Here is an 18,260-nt window from a genome sequence, read left to right on the forward strand (position 1 = left end):
TAAAATGGCCTTATGTTTTATCTAGGCCACTGTAAAGAATATTGGTTTTCACAGCTTAGTGAAATGAGGGATAATTGAACAATTCTGTGCAGAGAAGTGACAAGATCTGACTTACATTCGAAGTGTGTTTAGAAAAGATGTGGCAGGGGCAAAGGTGGAAATGAAAATTACTTGAATGTTATCAATGAATGTAGAAGATAGTGATGGTGACTCAGAACAGGGTTATAGCAGTAGAGTGATAAGAAACGTAAGAAGTGATCAGATACATTCATATATATATATTCTTTTTTGTTTGTTTGTTTTTGTTTTTGGACAGATTCTTGCTCTGTTGCCAAGGCTGGAGTGCAATGGCACAATCACCGCTCACTGCAACCTCTGCCTCCCGGGTTCAAGCAATTCTCCTGCCTCAGCCTCCTGAGTAGCTGAGATTACAGGCATGTGCTACCATACCCAACTAATTTTTATATTTTTAGTAGCGATGGGGGTTTCACCATGTCACCAGGCTGGTCTCAAACTCCTGGCCTTAAGTGATCCACCTGCCTTGGCCTCTTAAAGTGTTGGGATTACAGGCGTGAGCCACTGCGTCCAGCTAGATTCTCAATATATTTTGAAGACAAAAACAACAGGAATTTCTGAGTGATTGATGTTGGGTGTAAAATGGGTAAAGGCTAGGGCTGGAGTGGGTTGGTGGGGGGAAAACTGGAGTTTAATAACGCACCTGTTAATTTTGAGAATATCTTTTGGATAGCTAAATTTCAAGTCCTGGGTTGTATGTATTAGTCTAGAGCTCCAGAACAAAGTTTGGATTAGAAAATCATATTTGGGAGTCATTGACATATAGATGGCCTTTATATTAGGTTGGTGCAAAGGTAATTACAGTTTTTGCCATTGAAAGTAATGGCAAAAACCTCAATGCTTTTGCACCAGTCTAGTTATGAAACTGGATCAGATCACCAAAGGACAGGTGTAGATAAAGAGGAGAAGGGAATCGAGGAATAGCCCAAAGACACTCCAACATTAAGAAATTAGAAAAGAACAACAACAAAGAAGTTTGAATAGAAGAGGTGAGTGGTGTAGGAGGAAAACCAAGAGAGTAATATTTCGGAATTGCAGTAAGAAAAGAATATCAAAGGGGAGGGATAATCAACTAGCTCAATACTGCTTAAAAGTTGAGAAGGAGGAGGACAAGAGCTGACCATTGCACTTATTATCATGGAGGTTGTGTTAGTCTAGATTCTGTAGAGAAACAGAACTAATAGGATGTGTATGTGTATATACATTATACAGAGAGAGAATGCACACTCACACATACACACACACACACACACACACATACCTGAGAGAGAGAAAAAAAGAGATTTCTTTTAAGAAATTGTGGCACAATCGTGGGGACTGGCAAGTCTGAAATCTGCAGGGCAGGCTGACAGGCTGAAGACCCAGCAGAGCTGATGTTGCAGTCTTGTGTCCAAAAGCAGTTTGGAGGCAGAATTCCATTTTTCTTGGAGGATCTCAGTCTTTTTTCTCACAACTATCAACTGATTTAATGAGGTGTACACATATTATAAAGGGTAATTTGCTTTACTTGAAATCTACTGGTTTAAATGTTAATCACATCTGAAAATACCTTCACAGAAAATACCTTCATGGAAAATACCTTCATAGTAACTGGTGTTTATCAAACAACTGGGTACCAATCCTAGCCAAGTTAACACATAAAATTAACCATCACAGAAGTCATTGATGAACTGAGAAAAATAGTTTCAACAGAACATTTTTACTACTATATTCCAATGTCTTATTAATAGAATGGTACTTAGCTCAATAAATATTTGTCAAAAAATGTATTTTCCCTGATTTTTTTCTTAGATATGTTATCCTCACTTGAATCTAATTAGAAAAAATACGCCAAAAGGAAAAAATTGAGAAACTTCTCTTTATTTTAGTCTGTAAAAACATATAGAGGTTGAGGAGTAATAGAAACAATTTAAAAACTGGTCAATGGAAAACCAAGAAAATAATTCTATAGTAAAGTATAATGGAAAAACATACAAATAACCAAATGTTTTAACAAGCCAAATTTTTTATTTTCTGGTAACATTTCTGTATTACCAAAAATTAAGATTTTATGACTGTTCTTTATATAGTCTCAAATTTCTGTCTGTGGAATTGAGAATAAGTATGGTAATTACTTATGCATTCCCAAATACTGGAGAAATAGCTCTAAATAAGATATATAGATAATTAGATATTTTCATTGGTGAGATCCAGAAGATTTAATTTTGTTTCCCGTTAAGATTTTGCTAGAGTTACCAAGTTACCAAATGTGGAACTTTCCCCCTTATTTCCCTGTCCTCTGGGTAATCACTGTCTGGTAACATCTGAAACCCCAAAGTTATCGTGTTCATTGAGTGACTAGCTTCCTGGTATCATTTGGCCTTTTAAATTCCAAGAGCTGGACTTTCCACAATCAGTTCCAGAGTTTTGAAACGTCTTAAAATGAACATGACGCTGTTTTTGCTCTTTCTTGATCTAATTATGCTTGGTTGAATTGTCAGGCTTACTGGTACAACACTGAGTATTTTACCATACTGTAGATAAAAAGACTGTTTATGGGTTACCATTAAAGTTCCTAAATTAGCTAAATTGAAGGTATGTGGTAAGAGTGAGAGCACTTCAAATATTCCAACTCTCATTACAGTTTAGTTTCATGATATAATTTGTTAGAGTATGCAAGCAAGATGATTTTTATCTAGGTAAGTTTGCTACAAAGTATAATTTTTTCTATCAAAACACTGATTTAGTACAATCTGAGAATGCCTAGATTAGTGATTTCCACCAGACAAATATGATTCAAAAGAAAATCCAATTCACAATTCATCTATTAAAAAAAGCACAAATCATTAATTAGTCATGTCTGAGAAAGAATAATTTTGACTCCAAAAACTATGTGTTGATTGATATTAGCTTAACCATTCTATGTGTCAAAATAATTCATAGAGTTCTGCCCAAATTTTATTTTGACATTTAATGTTTATCGGTGACAGTTATAATAATTAAAGAAATAACTTTTCTACAGTACATCTATCTTCCACAAAACAAAATTTTTTTTTCACAATTGTCTTGGTTCAGATCTTCAAGACTGAGACTATTTTTATGGCACAGTGTTTAGCTATGAAATAGTTGGTTATTGATTAAATGTATAAGTGAACTAATAAGCATATTGATGAAGAATTTTATTAAGTATCAGATTTGGCTCTGAACTTCTTGGTAGTCAAGACAAAAAGGAAACATGGTAGACTACAAAATTTTCAGTGCCTGATACAACAAAGAATATCAGATGAGATTTTCTTCATATTTCTCCCCTGGCACAAGCTGTTTTTATTTGCTTAATTTTCTCCTTTCCTCCTATGTCAATAGAGCATGAGAACTTCTTCCAATGAAAGGTTAACCTGCTGGTTTACAACATTCCTTTGTATTTTTGCTACAGCTTCCTCAGCAGGTTTCCCTGCTTTCACTCTTGCTCTCCTGTGGTATATTTTTAACATAGCAGAGATTCTGGTAAAATGTAAATTAGATCACATCATTCCTCTGATCAAAATCTTCAAATGTGTTTTACTTTACCAAGAAAAATATCCATAGACCTTACAGTGATTTACAAATCCCTGCCCTTATTTCCCTTCCTTCTGTCCCTCATGTTCTCCATCTTTATCTCATCTCCTCCCATTCTATTCCTAACTTTATCTGCTCTAATCACATTGGCCTCTTTCCTCAAACACACTAAACCAATCACGGTATCAGATATGCTGGCAGGAGATGCTGTTATAGGACTGGGCTCTCGGATACCAGTGGAATGATATCTGAGTCCTGAAATTAGAGAAGCCATGTGGCAGCTTTTAACTACCAGAAGCAATGTGTAGACAGTAACTATTAAAAGTGGCCAGATCAGGATAACAACCAGGGGACCTGATCCACAGAATATTATGGAGATAGTTAATAGAATAGATAGAATAAAAAAGTCACAATCCCTTGCTTTTTTTTTTTCTACCTCAGTCAGGTTTCATATAGGAATCTTCTGACTAAAGAGAGGTCTCATCTCCAGTAGGAAGAATCCCATAACATCAAGACAAGTGTATATGGTAGTCATTTCCTAAATCTATCCCTAAAAAGGATGTATGGTCATGTTACTGTGGGAAGGGCTATTGGCATGGGTGTAGGTTGGCACTGGTACCTGGGGACTGAAATGAGACGTAAGGTAGTATGCACTTTTTTTTTCTGTCTGCTTTGAAGATTTTTCTTTGTCCTTGGTTTTTAGATTTTTTTGCAAAATGAACCTAGATGTTATTTTGTATATGTATGCTTATTCTTGCTATAGACTGTTTACACTCCTTTAAACTCATATATTATTACTGTGCTTTACGCCTGTAATCCTAGCACTTTGGGAGGCTGAGGCAGCAGATCACATGAGGCAAGGAGTTTGAGGCCAGCCTGGCCAATATGGCAAAGCCCCATGTCTACTAAAAATACAAAAATTAGCTGGGCTTGGTGGTGCATGTCAGTTATCCCAGCTACCCGGGAGGCTGAGGCAGGAGAATCCCTTGAACCCAGGAGGCAGAGGCTGCAGTGAGCTGAGATTGAGCCACTGCACTGTAGCCTGGGTGACAGAGCCAGACTCTATCCCAATAAATAAATACATTTATATATTAAAACCTAATCCCCAGTGTGATGGTATTTAGAGGTGGGACTTTGAAAACTTATTAGGTTATGAGGGTGGAGCACCATGAATGGGATTAGTGCCCTTATAAGAAGGGGCCCTAGAGAGCTACTTTGCACCTTCCACCATGAGGGCACAGGGAAAAGACAGCTATCTAAGAACTAGGAAGCAGGACCTCAACAGACACAAGATCTGCTTGAGCTTGGATCTTGGACCCAGCCTCTAGAACTATGAGAAACAAACGTATAGGCCACTCAGTCTATGTCATTTTTTGTTGTTGTTACAGAAGCTCAAAGAGACAGTCGTGTTTGTGTTTCATAGACATTTTAAAATTCATTTACTGGTTTTGGATAACTTGTAACAACTATCTTTCAGATAATTAACTCTGTCCCATTCTCCCTTTTTGGATATCCCGTTAAATATATATTACTCTTTAAAAAATTTCTATATATCTCTTTATGTTCTCTTCTGTATTTTTCATCTTTCTATTTTTCAATATTTTAGTGCAGATATTTCCTATCCTATCTTTTAGTTTAGTTTACAAGCTACTTCATTTTAATTATTTTTAAACTGATATATAGTATGAACTCTATTGTATGTAAAAGGAAAGTAGCATAAATCAGTTTCTTTTCTCGTGTGATTGTGGTGAGATTTGTGGTTACTCTTACATTCTTATTTGTTTAAATTATATTTAAAATTGTGCTACAAGCTCCATATTTCATAACCTTTTACCATAAGGCTTAGAGTTGCCGTGCCCTAGCAGTGTAAATCCTCTAATTTTGAACACAAAAATTGGGGCACACAAGACCTGAGTCTGAATAGAATTTTAATTCGACCAAGTTAGAAGGTCTTCTGTTACAGAAGATTTACTGATTGAAGAACAAATTTAGAACATTATGAATAAATCATTCCTAAGAGTAAAAGGTAAGTCTGTGGAAAAATAGGAGTAGATTATGGAATATCTGTGCTAGTGGCTGTTTTTTTCTAGGGTAGCTGGACACTGGAGAGTCTTGGTTAACAGACAAAACTTTTGCCTCTACCTGGCATGCTCCCTCGCACACATTTGTGCATTAACAAAGCCAAATCTTAAGGCCCAGGGTATATTTCTAGGCAGCTTAACGTGGCCATTCCAGAAAGATAAGTAAAAAAACACTCTCTTACAAAGGTAGAAACAAAATGATGTATAAAACAAAACAAAACAAAGACCATTATTCCTTCAATTGGCTATCTGAGAAAAAGGGGAGTGAGTTAGGCTGAATAATGGTTCCCACAAATACCCAAGTTCTAATCTCCGGAAATTCTGAATGCTACCTTACAATGCAAATAATAATAATAAAATAAAATAAAGACTTTGCAGATGCGATTAAGAATTATAACATGAGATTATTCTAGATTATGTAAATGCAATACAAGGATTTTTATAAGAAGCAAGCAAAGAGAAATTTGGTACAGAAGAGAAGAAGTTTATATGAAAGAAACTGAGACAGGCAGAACCAGAGAAAGAATATGCTATGCTACTGTCTTTGAAGACGGAGTAAGGAACTATGAGCCAAGAAATGCAAGGAGTGCAGTTCTAGACAAGAAAAGACAAGGAATGGAATTATATACTACAGCCTCCAGAGGGTGTTTGGCCCTGCCAACACCTTAATCTTAACCCTGTCAGACTCATTTTGGACATCTGGTCTACGGGACTGTGGATAATACATTTCTATTGTTGTTGCTGTTGTTTGTTTGTTTCCTTTTTTTATGAGATGGGGTCTCACACTGTCAACCAGGCTGGAGTGCAGTGGTGTGATCTCGGCTCACTGCAATCTCTGCCTCCCGGGTTCAAGCGATTCTCTGCCTCAGCCTCCTGAGTAGCTGGGATTACAGGTGCGTGCCACCATGCCTGGCTAATTTTTTTTTTTAGATGGTTTTCAGATGGTTTTGAACAACAGAAATTCATTCTTTCACAGTTCTGGAGGCCAGAAGTACAAAATTAAGGTATCCACAGAGCATGCTGTCTCTGGAGACTAAAGACTTCATAAGCCTTCAGAGAAAATTCTTTCCATGCCATTCTTTCAGCTTCTGGTGTTGCCAGCAATCCTTGGCATTCTTTGGCTTGTAGATGCATAACTCCATTTTCTGCCTCCATCATCATGTGATGTTTTCCTTGTCTTACGGTCTCTTCTCGTTTTCTTATAAGGACACAAATCATATGAGATTAGGGTCCACTCTAATTGAACATGATCTCATCTTAACTTGATTACATCTACAAAGTGATGCTCATGCAAGTCCCCTTTTTTTTTAACTGTAAAATATGGGACTTGGACATCTCTTCTAGGTAGACAATTTTATAATCTCTAACTCCTCTTATTTTGTTTCTTTTTTAAGTTCATAATTGTATCACATTCATTAGCATGCTTGTTTTGATTATATATTTTTCCAAACAAGAAAAACAATGAACAAAACCATATCAATTTGTGAGACTGTCTATGAAGAATGAGAAATGTAGCCATACGCAGTTAGCAAACAGTTTTCACAAAGAATTTGGATGACTCAAGACAAGGAAGCAAAAATATTTTAAAAATCTCGACTATTTAAATAGCTCAAGCCTGTTCCGACCTTAGTACTCTGCCACGTGCTATTCTGTCTCCTGGAAAGGTTCCACTCTGACTAACTTCTACACCTTTCGCAGGTTATAGCTCAGCTGTCAAGCACAGAAAGCTTCTGTGACATCTCTCACTCCTTTTTCACCTTTTAAATGGGATTATTTTAGTTATTTTCACTCTTAAAATCTATTTTTTTGTTTATTACACCTATTATAGTTTGTAATCACATATTTATTTGTGTGTTTTTTTGTTTGCTTTCTCTCTTCTTTATTTGACTGTACATTCCTGGTGGCAGAGATCATATCTGAATTTATTTTAAATCTGTCTCCCTAGAGCTTAGCACAGCAAGTGTTTTGTTCATATTAGATAATCATTTTTCAAATGTTCAAATGAATATATTTAGTCATATTGTCACTGGTTCTGTATTGCTGTATCAAGAAGAATTTGGGTTTGTGAATCTTTGTATAACTTAATATAATATGTCACCTTTATTGTCTAAGAGTTTGTCAAAGGAATGACTGAGAGGGGCTGGATGACCAAAGGGTAAAATGTGGCCAACTTCCCTTGATTAGGCCATCTTAAAAATAAAATGTTAAGTATTAAATGATGACACTATATTAAGATAAATGAGATTATTTTAAAAAGTACTTCATTATAAACCAGGGTTTCTCAACCTCTGCACCACTGACGTTATTTTGGACCAAATAATTCTTTGTTGTGGGGCTGTCCTGTGCATTGTGGGATATTTAGCAGCATCTCTGGATTCTACCCAGTGGATTCCAGTAACACCCCTTCAGTTGTAACCACCAAAATTGTCTCCAGACATTACCAAACATCCCTTGGGACATAAAATTGTCCCAGTTGAAAACCACTGCACCTCAGAATTAATAAACAAAAAAAGTTAAACCAAAGCAAACAAAAACAAGAAGCAGAAATCCCTATGTTACATATTATCTCATTTCACTGTCCCAAAGACCTCAAAAATCTCATAAGACAGGTCAGTGTTGTCTTTATTTCATATGTAAAGAGAAGCAAATAGGAAAAATTATGTGACCACCTCAATGCCTCATAGAAGCAGAGCAAGGATTATGAATCTAGGTCTTTTGATTTCAAACTTTGTGCCATTTCCATGAAAATGTTTTTCTATCTTAGTGAAGATACTCACTGGAAGGGTTCCAGAACAGAGGTGAGCTTCAGCCCCTGGATAGTGAGGGCCCTGGGAGGTGAGTGGGCTGCAGGCATTCCTGCTACCAACATTCCCAAGGCTGAGTGTTGTCTCGGGGGTTCCCAGTGACTATGGCCTAATTTGGGATCACACCTAAGAGAAAGTGATTCTATCTTATTCTTTTTTTTTCAGTTTACGTTTGTGTTGACATTGTAACTTTTGAGAGCAGAATTGCTGATATTAATAGTATCAGCAGTTGATGTGTTTTGCTGAGGTGAGAGGATTGCTTGAGGCTGTGAGTTCAAGGTTAGCCTGGACAACATAGTGATATCCCATTTCTACAAAAAATAAAATTAAAAAAGTTAACTTGGCATGGTGGTTCATGCTTCAGCCTCAGGAGGCTGAGGTGGGAGGATAGCTTGGGCCCAAGAGGTTGAGAATGCAGTAAGCCATGATCATGCCACTGCACTCCAGTCTGGGCAACAGAGAAAGACCCTGTCTCAAAAAAAGAAAAAGAAATATTACATTTGTTTTTTTTTTTTCCACTTGTGGGTTGGGGAAGAGGCAAGCAGGGAGAAATAGAGTCACAGAAAGAGAAACACACACAGTTTCAGAACAAGAGAAATTGAAAGTCAGAAAGAGACAGACAGAGAAAGACATATAGAAAGATACTTAGACACATACGGAGCCATAGATAGAGGCACAAACAGAAGCATATACAGACCCAGGGAGAGACAGAGGCACTATGAGCCAGAAGGGAGATGAGAGATCAGGAGTTTGGGGAGGGAGAGGCTGAGGGATGTAGGGCCTGGCAAGTGGGGCCCCAGGATGTAGGGCTTAGGAGGGAATTGTGAAAGGTGGGGAGGAGATTGACTGATTGACTCAACTACCCAGGGATCTAACCAAGTAGTAGATCTCATTTCAGTAATGTTGGAGGCATTATTGTTCAACATACTGAGTATCATTTCTCTCATCCTGAAAAACACAGTGAATCTGTACGATGCACTGAAAGAACTCTCAAACTTATCCATATGATAACCCCTTGAGGATACAAGACATGAAAACCCCTATTTCCCTCTTCTGTCCCCTTCTCTGCTTTCCTCTGGCCCCACAAATCGAAGAGCAGCTGACTCAAGTATATGTAAGGGACGGTTCAGAGAGGTTAGGCAGGCTGCTAGCAGCTGTGTGCAGCCTGGGTGGGGGTGGGAACAGGGGCAGTTGTGAGCACTACATTTGGGAGGGCCTCAAACATTTGCTCCCCCTGGATTATTCTGACAAGTCTAAACTTTTACACTGAGGTACACAGCACCAAGACAGCTACTATCCAGTTTATAGCATCACAGTTACAGTGGGAACCTGACTATGCTGGGAAGGGCTTTAGTGCTGGATCCACATAGCATTTGATACCTCCCTCTGGATCAGAAAGCCCCAAAGTCAATGTCCAGGATCCAAGTATTTTCCAACTGGCTTCACAGCCGACAGCTGGGTCCAGCCATCAGAGGTTCAACCAGACTGTGTGCAGCTGACAGTTAGACCATAGAACAGTTAACCTTCAGGTGAGAAATGGAGTTGTCACTGAACGTAGAGGAAGTAGTTTTCACAGTTTATGGTGAAAATAATTTCTGAGTCTATGGCTATGTAGTCCATCCCAAGTGATCTATGCTTCCTCTCAGTCAGCAAGTGCTGAAATGAAAATATTGCATAGGAATTGTCAGAAGCATAATTGCCCTTGGAGAAAGAGATTTCAGAATACATCATGACAGTGCCCTGTTCTATGAGGAGCCCACAGAGCAAAAAGGACCTTCATGGTTTTCTAGTCTAACTGCTTACTACACTCAGGAGGATACCAAGGACTGCACAGGTTAAGGGACTTGTGTAAGATAATATCCAGCAATTTGGTGGCAGAACTGTGACTAGAACCCAGATGTTCTATTTTTCATCCTGTGTTATTTCCTCTTAGGGCTCATAAATATACAATCATATTTTAAATAGAAATAGATTGCCTTTGAACATTTCCAATGAGTAGTCAAAGGAATATCAATACATAAAGGGAATATTTAATAAGCAATAAGAATTAGAAGAACTAAAAATTATCCAGCATCTAGCCTAATATATGGACAATAAATTCTTGTTAAATGAAATGAATGGTGTGAAATCATTAGCATTCTTTTTAGGAGGTTCCTGTTATAAATAACCACAAAATAACTTACCTTAGTGAAGGATGCAGGGCTCACAACTTATAAGATGCCATTTTGGAAGGATGTTTTTCTTTTATAATTAAAACCAATGAAAAATTCACTAAACAACGAAATGCTAAAGATATAGGGTGCTCAAGAGATTAATAGATGCAAACCATGTGTAACTACTTAAGAAAGTACACTCTCAGCAAATGTGAAGCTCCTCTCTTGTCCTGAAGAGTGAAGCAAGTCCTATTTTCCAGGTGTCTTTATTTTGGATTTTCTCCCAAAGTAAAAATCACTCTTCACTGTAAAATTCAATGGCATAGAATACAAAGCCAGGATTTCATAGAAACACTAGGTTATTTGAGGAGAATTACCCTTCCCCAGCACATCACCTTTAAATAGGTCTTTTCATCAAATATTGTCACCAGTAAAATGAAGCAGGGGTCAGTGTTCCTCCTGGAAGTTGAATTAGCATGGAAAGGTTGAATGAACCAGATTATATGTCACATTTTTCAGATAAATAGATTCTCTGGAGACTAAAGAGTGGTAAAGATTTAATAGGATTCTCAATGAATCTCTCAGGTCTCATTTTATTCTGACCAGGAATCTCATGCAAAAGTTCATCAGATTAACTCATTTCTCAGCTGTATTTGCGTCTTAAGACCTTTGTTCTTGTTTCGCAAATCTGTGTGAAATGATATATCTATGGTTCCAGGTCACCTCAACATTTAGGCTGCTGTTCTGTTTACAACTTCCCAAATGTCTCCTTTTCCCAGAGGCTACATCACCCTGGCCCTTTGACATATTGGAAGGACAGAGATTTTGCAAAACAGCTCTTCGAGTATCTCTATTTTGGGTTATAAATTCCTAAGCGAACATAGAAGGCCAAGGATTTCCCTTTACAATTGCTCACTGTATTAGCACAAGCCAAAATAATGCTTATCAGGGTCATTTTTGGCTACTCTTTATGAATGAAAATTCCATCCCTTTAAACTTTTTACTACTTAAAAAGTATTTATTAAGGTAGTTCAGAAGAAACTAAGTTGGCTGCTATATTAAACAGAGCATAACAATTTTAATTTTCTGATAAAAAATTAAAGATTCTTCAGGAAATGTTGTAATATTTTGGTAATAGGTAGTTCTTATATTAAATGATTCTAAAAGAACACGTCTTAAAGCATATTAATGTTCTAGATTTTTAAAGCCATACCTTTTGTTCATCTAGTACACAAAATAAACTTTACCAAAACTTTTCCAAGCATTATCCCATTTAAACGTATAACCTTTTGAGAAAGGTTATGATTACATGCAGATTAAAAGTAAGAAATGTGTCTCAGAAAGTTAAGATACTTATCTCAAGACACACAGCTAGGAAGAAACAGGCTAGGACTTATATTTAATTCAAGTGTTTAAGACATTGAAACCATTTTAAAACATACTTTCTAGCATATTGTCTCTTACATGGTTAATCTCTAAGCAACATTCTTAAGCTTTTTTGGGTTCACTTCAGAAGGAAAAGACCTTCTATCAAATTTTATAGGCCTGGAAATATATGTTTCTATAAAAATTGTATTTATAGACTTGTAGCCTGAGATCAAAAGATAAACTTGAAAGTAATGTATCTTTGCCATTTAATCAGATTGCTTTTAAAGCACCTAAATGATAGAAATTGAAAAGATTGTGCATCTTATGTGTGTCAACCCTGTTATTGACCAATAATTCTACTTAACTAACTTAAACTCTTTGTTGTAATTTAGAACAATTCACTTGTGGAGAAAGATTTTGCTTACTTAGCTCTAGAATTTATTTAAAAAAATCTTTGTTAAATATCTCTAAAGCTGTTCTTTAGGTTATTGATCTTTAACTTGTTTCTAACACTTGAAATTTAATTAAATATGGTTCCCAAAGAAGTAAAATATCATGTTTTCGCATAATTCTAAAACTTTAGACCTTACTCAATATTAAAGTAGTTCAAAAAGTACTGAATATAATAAAAGCATTGTTTTGTAGATAAGGTTTGGAACATGTTTAAAAATCACAATTTAAAACTATTATATTAGTCAATCCACTGTTTACAACTATACTGTTCCATCTTTTTGCTATTGCCATTTTCTCAAATCTTCTCCATCTGGCAAGCATCTTTCTTTCCCAGTTACTCATTCTCTGAATTGTTATTGGTGTACAGCAGTGGTTCTCAAATTTCATAGCAAGTTTCAGAATCACCTGGAGGCCTTTATAAAATATAAGTTGCTTGGCTCCATCTCTGGAGTTTCTAATTCAATAGGTCTGGAGGAGACCCAAGAATTTGCATTTTGAGTCAGTTTCCTGATGATGGTGGTGGTGATGTTTATGCTGCAGGTCCAGTGCTTACCCTTTCAGACCACCTATTCTCCGTGATTCTGGTTATTTCCAATTCTTCAGTTTGCCTTGTACATTGAAAAGACAGAAATTTTGTATAACAATCCTTTTCTCTCAGTTTCCACTGTCCAAGCTAATGAAGTTTTCAATCATCTGATGTTTGCCTACAGTCAAGATCATGACCTAGTAGAGCTGTAATTGTTATTCACAGAGGAATAAAATTCTCCCATAGGCCATTTATAATATAAACTATAATATCGTTCCTCCTCCCAAGGCTTGTGCCCTGCCTTTGGAGACCAAGAAAGACATGGATGAACAGCTCATTATTATCTGAAGAATAGTTTCTAAACAAAATAAAATGAGATAGCCAGTAATATATGGGATTTTTGTACCCTGCATGACTTTTACCTCAGTACATTCAGAGATTTGTGAAGAATTACTTCTCGTTTCATCTATGACCTGACAAGATGTTATGCAGACAGACAGCTGTTGGAATCATTGAAGTGAACCTTTTTTGTTGTCCACACTTATAATAATTTAGCCTCTTTGAAAATAAAGTGATAATTTCAAGCCATTAGGCTACCCATTGAAGCAATACTAAAAGGCAAATCAGGCTTGGACTGGCATTGGTGGAGCTGGAGTTAGTCTTAATGTAATACCTAAAAACCTACATATGTTTTCTTTGGTTGTAGCAAGCCATTGATTTTTGTTTTAAAAAGACTCTAGGATTCTGAATTTACATGGTTTCTTTTAATTTTACAAAACAGAGTTTATATAAAGAGTATTTTATTTGATTCTATTAACTGAGCATCAATTGTATGACAGATAATAAAGTCAATGCTTAAAGGACATGTGGCTCCTGCCCTCTGAGAACTTACATAAAATGTATACACGGAAGGGTGACATTAGATATTTTTCTACATAATTGGAGCTACCTAGGGAAAGTGTATTTCATCACACTCTACAGAAGATTTTTTGGCTGAGGCACTTTCGTAAGGGATTAACCTTCAGATGCATTCTCGTTCCCCCACCAGCTGTGTGTTTCTTCTTGCAAATACTCCCAAATAATTCACTTCTTTATATAGTAAAATAACTTCATTGCAGTACAGAATCATTTCTTTGTCCCAAGGACGGATTTTTCTATGAAACACCTAGTCACAAGAGGTTAATATCTGTGTTTTTCTGTTGATGGTCAGAGCCCTGTGAAAGAGGCAAATAGGGAATGCAATGCAGGACAGGCAGTAGTCTTGATAAAAATGAATAAATAAAAGCACACACAAAACAATTCCTTTTTCCAGCCTTTACATTTGCTAAATTGTCAGCTGTATTCTCCATATACTAGTCTTTAACTCATTAATCTTCAAACACATTAATTACCACTGCTTTGACTGACTCCTTGGGATATTTACACACTGTAAACAGTTCTGGTATTCTTGGCAAATCCACACTGTCAAGGACCCCTTGGGGTCAAGTGTATTGCTTTTCCTTACCAAAGAATTTATTCTTTTGAAAAACATGAACATGACCATTTCCCTTATGTTATTTTCTTGTGTATGACAAAAATAAAGATACATACCTCTTGGGGAAAATTAATTGAAGTATCTTCCATCCATTCAGCATTCTATAATAGGCAAGATATGGGCCTCTTTTTTATACCAACAAGAGAGACTTATTATCTCTCAGGAAGAAAAACCCTTTGGATTTAGTTATTCCTCTAATTCATATTGCATCTGCAAGGCACATGTCTACATTTTGCCACCATTGCAAGCACTTCAGTCCTCAACATATTGAAAACAACTCTACCACCTCTGGCTATATTGAGGAGGTTTCTTCTGTGTCAAGGCATCTAAAGCTCATCTTGTATACTTATGGGCAAGCAGCCTGAAAGTAGAAGTGCAGGGGATGATAACATGGTCCATATTTGTTAACAGAAACCTCCTTCTGGTGAATGAGAGAAGCCTGATCCCATGGAAGTATGGTTTCAATTTTTCATTGAAATTACAATCAAACAAATTGCCAGCACACATTTTTCTCTGTCAGATGTTTCCCTTATGACAGATTTGGAGTACCTTGGGCCAGCTTATAAACCTTGTCCTCTGCCAGTGTTGCTACAGACTCTTCTCTTTGTTTTCAAATAAATTTCACTTTTTTCTCCAACTGGTGGATACATTGGATACACAGTAGTACCTGACAGGAAAATGTCTCTTCAACATGCACTTTTTGCAGGACTCTGATGGAAAGGACGACACATTACTGGCTCTTCTTTAGCTCTCTGTGGGGAACTCAGTATGACAAAAATCACAAAAACCAACAGCCTGCAATTTCCTGATTTTCTCGCACATATTAAAATTGTATTTATCAAGGTTGACTCTTGGCTGCCAGTTGAACTAGCTCTCCTGGAAGGAATGGCTTTTAGAGTGTTGCTTTGGGACCAAGGGATCCTAAGAACACTGTTGGACAAAGTAGTCTTGGGAGTGATTGCACTGTTTTCAGACTCATGAAACCACAAGCTTCTCAGGAGAACTGAGCCCAAGTTGAAAATCATTCACCTCCTTTTCTTTCAGCAAGCACTGTCCGAGGGAACAAGCAAAGGATAATACAGACCAGTTGTTTTGATCTCTGGTCCCACTACTATATCCCTAATGGGTGAGAATCTACATCAAACAGACTATAATGACCCTGGGAATTGACCATATTTTTGTTTTCAGCCCATCTCCAAGCAAAGGTGTGATGGAATTGATTTGGTGTAAAGCTTTGGCCATGTGAATGTGTTGGCAACTGCCAAATGTTACCATCTGGACCAAATCGTTTCTTTCTGTATCTTTGCAGGTGTTATTTTCCAAGGTGACTGCTTCTATTTTCATTAGAGAGGAGTTGGGTTCTAAAAACAGAAATAGTTTAACGACCATTAAATTTTTATTTTACTACAGGAGAATCGTTCTATTTAAGTACTTAATACTGCATAAAAAAGACCCATAAGAAGAGAAAGAAGTGAGATACAAGGTAATATGCTTTTGTGAAGGAAACACTAGAAAGGGAGTAACAAGGCCTGGACTCAGTCTGGGCTTTGCTCCTGAAATAATGTGTGACTGAAGAAAGACATTCTTCAATGTCATATTCCTTCTCCTATATAAATTATGTCTTATCAGCATAATATCGCCATTGAAATTCAGGCATGGAAGAGACCTTGGGGTATTAGTATCTCTACCTATTTTGGTAGTATTTTGGGAATCAATGAATATTAAAACTATTTTTGTATTTATTTGACCTTGACTATTACTATGTACCCACTGTGTAGGAAGCATTGGGAGATAGAAAACTACAAAGATAAAAAATATATACCTTTTCCTCTTAAGCCCATCATCTTATATGGAGATGCTTTCTTTCATGCAGGTATTCAAGAGACATTTATTTACATACTGTGGTAGATGTTGGGAGTACAAAATGAAAAGACAGTTTTTACCAGACATCAAGGATCTTTTTTATTTATTGGAGAAATAGATGAATGAATAGTTTACAACTGTGATAAATGCTTGGTGAACTATGGTGAGAGTGGTACCGGGGGAGGTTTCTAAGATGAAAGGGTAATTGGTTTGTTTTATATACAAATAATGCAAGGGGTGAATGAAAGTGTGCTATGTGTGGTCTGAAGCTTAGGAGAGAAGGACACATGCCACATGGCATTCAGGGAGAAATGTTTCTCAAGGACCTGAAGCACCATATTACGTAAGTTATAAATGGAAGAATTTTGTTAGTATTCATTGATTTTTAAGTTTCTCTTGGATATCCATGGAGAAGAGCTGTCAAAGTCTTGCTCAAAGCCACCCTTCTTAGTCTTATGTCAAGTCTCTAAAATAGTACACAGAAAGAACATCACTACCAGTGCCGCCACCACAAAAAGCAACCACAAATGCCATAACTGCCTTTACTATTACCACTACTGTCACACTGCCACTCTCATAACTGCCACCATAATAACCACCATGACCACCACTAACACCAATGTTACCACAATCACCAACCATCGCCATTACCATCACCGCCCCAAACAACCACTAATATGTTGCCACCATTACCACCACTGTCACCACTCCACCACTACCATCATTTTTACATAACCCTTCCATTACGATTGCCACTACCACCACCATCACCACAGTCATTAGTACTACCATATTGCCATTGCAGCCAGCAACAACCACTAACACTGCTGCCACTACTAACCAACATCACTGTCACTACTGTGACCTCAATCACCATTATCATCATCACCACTGACACCATTACCAGCACTACCACCAACAGTCTCATTCTCATTCCTGAAATATGTTCCTAAACCTTCTCAAGCATTTTAGTAGTCATATTGGTCCCAGGTCAGAGTTCTCACATGTGTAAAATGAGTGATATTGGTAGCTATTGTTAATGTCAACTAAAGGGGCACTTTAATAAAAGCCCCTTTCCAAATGTTTAAGGAGAATTCTCCAGGTTCACAAAGAAAAATTAAATTTTAAATAGTTTCTTCCCCAATGGAACAAACAACAATAACACATACTGATACCTTTATTTAAAATATATTGCCACTTGTGTCCTCAATATGTAAAGAGTTATTTGAAATTTCTTCCTGGGAGGAACAGAGAAGTTAAGATGGCATGATACGCAACTATGATGATGATCTTGTATTACTCCAGTTCTTAGTTTTACCCTATGTAGCTTATTCTTTCTAAAGAGTTTGCAGTTGAGGCTGAAAATACGAATAAGGCTACTTATAAGAATGTCAGAGTTCTGTGGTTAAAAGTATATCATCTTTTCTGTTAGTTTTTATATATTTGAAAGTTATGAAAGCAGCTAGAGTCAGATAGAAGTGTACCCAGGACAGAGTTGGTAGTGGAGCCAAAGAATAAAAAAACAAAAATGAACAGGGCTAGTGTTTTCCAAAACTTCTTCATATGGTTGAATCTCAGGCAATTGTGTTTTAAATTACATTTAGAGCATTTTTTCCAGGAGAAGAATAATAATAGAATTTGTATGCAATATAAAGATCATGATCACAGGCATCTATGGAGGAAAAGCTGTTGAACGATCAATTCTTTCCAACTTTTTAAAAAAAGATTCAGCTGCAGTTTCTTCAGTTGTTTTGTCATCTCTTAGCGCTCATTCATGTCATTCAACAAACATCTCTCTTTTTTTTTTTTTTTTTTTTTGAGATGTTGTCTCGCTCTGTCACCCAGGCTGGAGTGCAATGGTATAATCTT

Source organism: Pan paniscus, chromosome 3 (assembly GCF_029289425.2).
Source record: "Pan paniscus chromosome 3, NHGRI_mPanPan1-v2.0_pri, whole genome shotgun sequence".
NCBI classification, from domain to species: Eukaryota; Metazoa; Chordata; class Mammalia; order Primates; family Hominidae; genus Pan; species Pan paniscus.